This window comes from Copadichromis virginalis, linkage group LG23 (assembly GCF_057382275.1).
Source record: "Copadichromis virginalis isolate Kocher_CV1m ecotype Utaka linkage group LG23, C_Virginalis_male_GT1.1, whole genome shotgun sequence".
NCBI classification, from domain to species: Eukaryota; Metazoa; Chordata; class Actinopteri; order Cichliformes; family Cichlidae; genus Copadichromis; species Copadichromis virginalis.
This window is the reverse complement of record NC_140639.1, coordinates 41,443,995-41,451,944: the sequence shown is the minus strand read 5'-3', so window position 1 is coordinate 41,451,944 and position 7,950 is coordinate 41,443,995. Positions and strand designations below refer to the sequence as shown.

The window sequence follows — 7,950 nt, the reverse complement described above, 5'->3', positions numbered from 1 at the left end:
TCGTAGAGTTGCAATTCATTGTGAAAACTTAGACTTTTTTTTTTTTGTACAGCTTCCCTTTTGTTGCTGGAGCAGCTTTGTATATAGAAATCTGGGAGATGAGGTTTGTGTCTACAACACAATGGAAATAAAACAAAATACAAAACTATTCCTTCACTTGAAATTTAAATAGCACAAGGGAAAAGTTACTTACTCAATGGCACTGGCCCTACTGTGCCTGTGATTCACTCCTGTTGCCTAAACTAACCAGCTATCATTCCTCATGAGTCATGGGTAAACCTAACCCTCTGAACACAACCCAGTCAGAGTCACTGTAGGGTAAGCCATAAACTAGTAGAATTTACGTAGAATCGTTTCATAGTAGAATAGAATAGAATAGAATAGAATAGCCTTTATTGTCATTGTACAGAGTACAACGAAATTGGAGTGCCACTCCCTTGGTGCAAGTTTCAATAATAAATATAAATGTAAAATATAAAAAGTACAAAAAAACAATCGTAAGTACTCAAACAATAGTATGTACAATATATACAGGATAGCAGCATTAATATAATGACAGTATGAATAGCAGCATAATATAATGACAGTGATGGTATGGAATAGGTTCAATTGTTTTTGTGCTTATTTACTACGGTGGTAGCTCTGGGAAAGAAGCTATCTGAAGCATCACACTATAAAAGACTCATAGTCTTGATTTAGTCCAAACCTCAGTGACCTCATAGCTGGTTGTGGCCATGCAGCCAACTAGTTTTGTTTCTAAAAATAACCAGAGAGTAGATGAAAACTGAGTCTTAGTTTGACACTGATTGGATGAAAGTTGTTGCACTGTGGATCATCGTATTAGGAGACACATTTTGATACAAGGTCTGGCTCAGTTGGTGTGCAGGTGACCATATGGCCAGAGAGCAGTAGGCCAAAGTATGTAAAAGAGATCAAAAGTAGCAAAGAAGAAGATGGAAAAAAAATATTGATAGATGAGGAATGCTGGGAGGCTTGGGAAAACTGGAAAAATAAGGAAACTGAAGAATACTTTAAACAGTTGTGGTCAGAGGTTTACATGAACTCATGGTGGGCATGAATGTCGTGGTGATTTGGGGCTTTTAATGATTTCTTTGAACTGTTCTTTCTCCAGAGTGGAATGATTGTACAGCAAACATCTTTAATGACATTAACTTCAAGCTCATGCACTCAATTCTTGTTTTTTTATTTTGATTTTTTTCTATTCCATTCCCAAATGTATTGCAGAAAAGAAAAATAGATGCATATTAATCAGTCACATGACTACATATATTATTCTGAATAATAAATACTATTCAGGTCCAAAAATTAAATTTAGTTCAAAGTCAACCTCAAAAGAAATAAAACAAAATGTAAAAATAAATAAATAAAGGTGACATTTTTGTTTTTGGATACTGACAGTGCTTTCAGATTGGGGGTTTTTTTGGACAAATTATTCACAATAACTTACAACATGAATCATTCAAACATAAAAAAGGTACCTAACTCAAGGGATGAACCAGTGTTCTGTCTACAATAATAGGCAAATCAGCAATGAACCAATTTTAAATGTCTTTAAGCACTTTGTCTCAAAGGCATAATTTTAGGTGAATCTACAAAAAATGCCAAAGATAACACAGTCTGACAGGCATAAAAATGCATTTTTGCATGAAAAAGGTGGCTCTAAAAGTGCTATTAGACCAAAATTTGGCATGGTGTGCAGTGTAACCTTAAAGGATGACAAATGGAGGACAAAAGAAAAAGTGTCAGGCATAAAAAAAAACCTACATACAGCAAATGAACAGCATCTAAAAGTCATGTCCTTAAGAAACAGGAAAAATCCAACAAAGGACTGATATAGGTCCTGAGAGATGCATTTAGCCCTTCAGTCGATTCATCTACTGTTCACTAAAAACTCATCAAAAATGGTCTCAGTGGAAGGGTTGCTGTCAGGAAGCCAAGAAGACTGAGGTATGCCAAACTAAACAAGAACTGGACTGGAAATCACTGGCAACAAGTGTGATGGAGCGATGACTCCAAATTTGTGGTACAAATCACTGTAAATATGCGAAGAGGAGTTCAGATGAGAGGTGCTATGGAGGCTCTGCCATGGTTTGGGGCTGTGCTGGTGATCTTGATGGATATCCAACGCAACAGGCTAAAACCTGAATGGAGAAAAATACAGTGATTTGCTTCATTTTCACTTGTTTTCAAAGAGTAGTTGCTAGTGACTTTCAGCAACTTTCAGAATCTACTTGCTAACATTTTTCCCCACTGTGATGAGCGGTTGCCAGGGGGTCACCAACCAGTCTCTCGGTTGGTGACCCCTGTGTGACTGCATGATTTCACAGTGACTTCTTCCAACCTCCAGAAACCTGGTCTAATCGGTGTGGGGTAAACCTCTTCCTGTTAAAAGGGAGTTTTTCCTTCCCACTGTTGCCAAAGGGGGTCATATGATTGTTGGGTTTTTCTATCTATCATTGTAGGATGTACTGTACCATATAAAGCACCTTGAGACAACTGTTGTTGTGATTTGGCACTTTATAAATAAAATTGAATTGAATTGAATAATTTTGTGGGCACTGTCTTGGTTTTTAAAAGTTGCCCTTATTGTAGAATATATGTTTTTCCACTTTAGACCAATGTAGCTTTGAGAACTTTAATTCTGATAAGTAGTATAAGTCTGTCCAAAATTTCTTATCTTGGCATTTCCATGTTTATTGTAGACCTAACGCAGCCATTGGTGACATATTTTTGTGAAGATCATATTAGTTTTGTTTCTCTGAAAATCTAATAGTATTTAGAGATATATACATTACAGCTTTTCCATTTACTGTTTCACATTTTCTGATCAAAAATCCTCTGATGGTGTTCTGTTTTGTTTGGAATAAACACAAAATCACAGTGGGTGATTATCTGAGCATTACTGAACAGAGACAGAAAAGTGTTCTTCAGAAGAATAACAAAAACCCAGAAAAGCCAATGAAAAACACATTAGTCTTTGAATCATAAGAAAGAACGAAGCCTTAACAATACATACCTATAAAAAAAGAACAAAAAGCATCTGCACTAATACATTTATCAAAGCTCTTTATGTTTTAATGAAACCTTCAAATGTTACAGTGAGATAACGGCACCCTAAAAGCCTATTCTGCAAATCAGAAAGATCAACATAAAGTGAGCGCTTTCACTTTATTCATGCTTGCAAGGACAATTTGATATTTAAGTGGAAGATATATTCTGTATCATTAACTGCAGAACCTAAGTATAGCGTACTGAAGGGGTGGTGCTGTCACCACTACTGTCTTTTAAGAAAGGTTAGACATTTTACACACACAAAAGCATGATTAAAATAACTATTTTAATCCCCTTATTGTTTTTCTGATGAGGTTGTGCTGCAAAGAAATGGCAAATGAATAACATTCTTAAATACTGTTCTGTTATAAATCTGTCTATCCCAGCTGTCATAGGTTTATTTCACACACTGTACCTCACCTTTCACCCTAACAATAACCTGGACTATTTTGCTTTTCCTTACCTATCTATCAATCTATGTATCTGCCTAGCTAGCTAGCTGTTAATACACTCACTAAACATGAACCACTACATTTTTAGCTCAGACCTTAAAAATGCCATGTTCCTGTTTTGTTTTTTTTCTGCTCTCAGCTTTGTATGATGTCAGTGAGGGCGTGGTGGTCTCAGTCTGTGTTGCCCTTCCCTATGAAGCAGGATGTCATCTTATCCAAGTAACTTCAGGGTTTATTCTGGGTTTTCTACTACAATGGTGGCTCACTGCTGGAGTATATCTTAACTTGTGTTTTGAACCTAGTTTGTTCTGGAGCAGTTTACATTCCAGATTAGAGATCAGCAGGTATGAAATTACCAGTACTTTACTTACCAGTCAGTTCTCCAGGAAACAGCCTCACCATTCTTGGAAGAATGACCGAATCATCATTTTACCATCATCATATAATGTCTCTGATTAGAGTTAGTTAGAGAGTTAGAGATAATTTTGGACAGAAAAAGACTTATTTGAGTCCTAAAATGTCTCTTTTTCGTTAGTCAGATCCTGTGATCACAGAACCTTTCATGTGAATGTGCAGGTGAAACTCTGGATTAATTTAGTGAGTTGATAACCAGCTGTATGACTGCTTATCCCTGCCAGTGTTAGGGGTAAGTGAATCCAGATAACAGAACAATACCCTGGATATGTTGAACTCGCCTCATACCATAAGCCTCTGGTTGGCTCCCTGTGAACTCACTGTCTGTTATGATTGAGTTTGTCTTCTCCTATCCACTTTTTGGATTTTGTACCTTGGCTGGAATATTCAATAAAAGGTTTCTTTTTAGTTAGCTCTGCCTATGAGTCTGTACTCGGGTTCACTTATCACATCGTCTGAGTAAATGCCAAAGCTTCAAGTTCAAGAATTAAAAATATGGATTGCTTTTCTTCTTTTTTTTTTTTTTTTTTTTTTTTTTTTTTCCTGATTTATTCGTTTATTAGTGCATATTTTTCACACTTAAACGTTTCAGATAAAACCAATAATACTGGTCAAAAATAATCCAAGAAGACACAAAATTCATTTTCAAATGATTATTTTGTTCATTAAAGGGAAACATCTTCAAATCTACCTAGCCCTATATGTGGAAAAAGTAGTTTCCACCTAAACCTAACCCAGAAAAACTTCTTTTTTTTTTTTTTTTTTTTTTTTAATATTTTTGGATGGACAGAAACATTAATAAATAAATATACAACTGCAATAATCATACTGTCAGTTCTCTGTCCGTTTCTAAACAAACAAACAAACTAAGACAAACAAACAAACAACACACTAACAAACAAAAAAAAAAAAAAAAAAAAAAAAAAAAAAAAAAAAAAAATTTACATAGATAAATAAATAAATAAAATAAATAAAACCCAGGAGAAACAAAATAATACACCGCCTCCTGGAAAACATCAGCAAAAACAAAAACGAATAAGGGTAAAACCCCCTGGTGCAAAAAAAAAAAAAAAAAAAAAAAAAAAAAAAAAAAAAAAAAAAAAAAGACAACAACCAAAATACCAATGACACATGAAACATCCCTCTAAGAGACCATTTATCATAATGTCTAAGAGACATTGTCAATGTACCGCAAAAAGGGACCCCAGACCTGCTCAAAAATATCTTCTCTTCCCTTCATTCTATACATGACCCGTTCATATGATGCCATCCTAGACATTTGTTCGGTCCATTCCTTGAAAGAACAGGGGCTGGATGACTTCCAATGCCTAAGAATTACCCTGCAACCAGTTATAAAAGCCAGACGCATCCACAATCTCTGTTTTTTTGAGAGAATGTTATCGTCAGGTAGTAGGCCCAGGACGCATATAGCTGGAGATTTAGAAAGATTAAGTTTAAAAATATCATTCACCAAGTTGATGATCCCATCCCACAAATAATCATTTTTCCGACATGTATACAACATATGAACTAGAGTCCCGACTTCCTGCTGACATTTCCAACAAATGTCCTTATCTGCGAGCTTCAACCTGACTAATTTACTGGGTGTCCAATAATTTCTGTGAAGCAACTTGTACTGGATAAGTTGAGACTGTGTTTCAGGTGAGCAAACATACCATGATGAGATCAGCATCTTCCAACTGTCCTCTGAGATCTGGATACCCAGATCTTTCTCCCAACACCGCCTCAGTCCCCCCAAACTGGGAGCGTGTGCCTCTCTGAAGTTCCCATAAAATTTAGATGCCCTGATTCTGTTATTGTCAGGGGTTGCAAACATCTTCTGAACACTAGATGGAGGGTCTAGATTATTTTTCAAAATGGCTTTAATACAATGTCTTATTTGAAAAAACCTCCAAATTTCCCTTGGATCCAAATTGAATTCTCGTCTGATTTCTGCAAACGATTTCATGCCAGTCTGCCCAAATAGGTCCCCCATCTGATTAATACCTGTCCTAGCCCAGGCCTCCCACCAGACCGGTTTCTTACCTATTAATACTTTCTTATTATACCAAATAGAGGCTCTAGCGGTGAGATAAGGGCTGCTGTTGGTATATTGGTGAGCTCTAAGCCAGGTCTCTTGCATGAAAGACAGTACTGGATCTTTAAACGGTACTGGCCTTCCCTTCTGAGTAAGGAAGGCCTCTAAAGACGAAGGGGCCACAAGACTTTCCTCAATCCCAACCCATGATGGCTTATCAGTAGAGGAATTATGTATCTTAACTAACTGAGAGAGGGAGAAAGCATAATGATACCAGACCATCTTAGACAATGCCAACCCACCACTCTCTTTAGCAGCATATAATTTAGACCGATTGAACAATGGCTTTTTACCTGCCCACACAAAACCCTCTACACATGTATTATAAAGCTTTAGCAAATTATGTGGGACTGCTATCGGTAACATGTGAAGAAAGTACTGAAGTTTAGGGGCAATAATCATCTTCACCAAATTAATTCTGCCCAAAAGGGACAGATTTATTTTAACCCAATTCTGCAACAGCGAACGGATGTTTTGAATCACTGGGGAAATATTTACTTTCATTATGTTGTCTAAACCAGGGGTCAATTTAATCCCCAAATAAGTCAGACCCTCGGGCATCCACTTGAAATGCCATGAACTCCTCATAACAGGCGGACACAATTTAGAAATAGGCATAGCTTCAGACTTAGACCAATTTATAGTGTATCCAGAGATTACAGAGAAAGAATCAATAATTGAGGAAATTGCAGGAACGGCCTGTTCTGGGTTAGTTGAAATCAGTAAAATATCATCTGCATACAAAAAAGTTTTATGTTCTTCTTGACCCAAATCCACCCCTCTAATTTTCTTACATTCACGTAAAGCTATGGCTAAAGGCTCCAAAAACAGAGCAAAAATGAGAGGTGATAAGGGTGAACCTTGTCTAGTACCCCGACTTAACGAAAATGAGGGTGACATTATCCCATTGGTAATAACTGTAGCCATTGGATCTGTGTATACCACCTGAATCCACTGCCTAAAAAAGGGACCGAAACCAAATCTCTTCAAGGTATGAAACAGAAAAGGATACTCAACTTTATCAAAAGCTTTCTCTGCGTCCAAAGAGAAGGCAACGACAGGGTCTAGCTTAGTCCTGCTCTTCCAGAGTATATGCAATATCCTACGTAGATTATCCGCAGAGCTTCTATTTTTCACAAAACCGACCTGATCCCTATGCACCAAATACGGAAGAACTTTTTCAAGCCTAAAAGCTAATATCTTAGAAATAATTTTTTCATCCACATTAATTAATGAAATTGGGCGATAATTCCCACAATGCTGTGGGTCTTTCCCTTTTTTATGTAATAACGTGATCACTGCCGATCGCATACTAAACGGTAGTCTCCCTCTTTGAAACGCATCTTGATATACCGACAGTAGTCTTGGAGCTAGTTCGTCCACAAACACCTTATAAAAATCTGATGGAAATCCATCATTACCTGGAGATTTACCCACTCTAAGGCTGCCGATTGCCTGCTTAACTTCAATTAATGTAATCTTACCTTCTAATATACTTCTTTGATCTTCCGACAGGCTGGGAATTTTAATAGAAGAGAAGAAATCTGACAGCCTCTGTTCCTCCACCAGTCCATTAGAAGTGTACAGCTCCTGATAATATTTAGTAAAAATATCATTTATTTCTCTTTTACTAGTAGTCAACTTATTATTATTACTAGGATCAAAAATAGATGGTATAAGGTTACTAGATTTTATCTGCTTAACCCTGTGTGCCAACATTTTACCTGTTCTCTCCCCTTGTTCAAAGTACTTCTGATTTAGACAAAACATTGCATATTCCACTTTTTTCTCCAATATGCTATTCATCTCAAATTTAAATTTAATTAATTTGTTCCATAAGTCCCTCTCTGGGAGCAACATATGTTGTTTTTCAAGCTCCTTGATATCCTGTTCCAACTTCATCAGCTTATCCCT

The 7,950-nt window shown here is 36.6% G+C and overlaps 1 long non-coding RNA gene across 1 annotated transcript in view; it reads right to left on the bottom strand.

Annotated features, from left to right (window-relative positions):
* Positions 1 to 4,794, bottom strand: part of LOC146681643 (uncharacterized) — a 30,545-nt gene extending 25,751 nt beyond the window's left edge. The window contains exon 1 of the long non-coding RNA XR_014918017.1: positions 4,733 to 4,794. This is a non-coding gene — a long non-coding RNA (uncharacterized LOC146681643). The remainder of the gene's footprint in view (positions 1 to 4,732) is intronic.
* Positions 4,795 to 7,950: the final 3,156 nt, after the last annotated feature.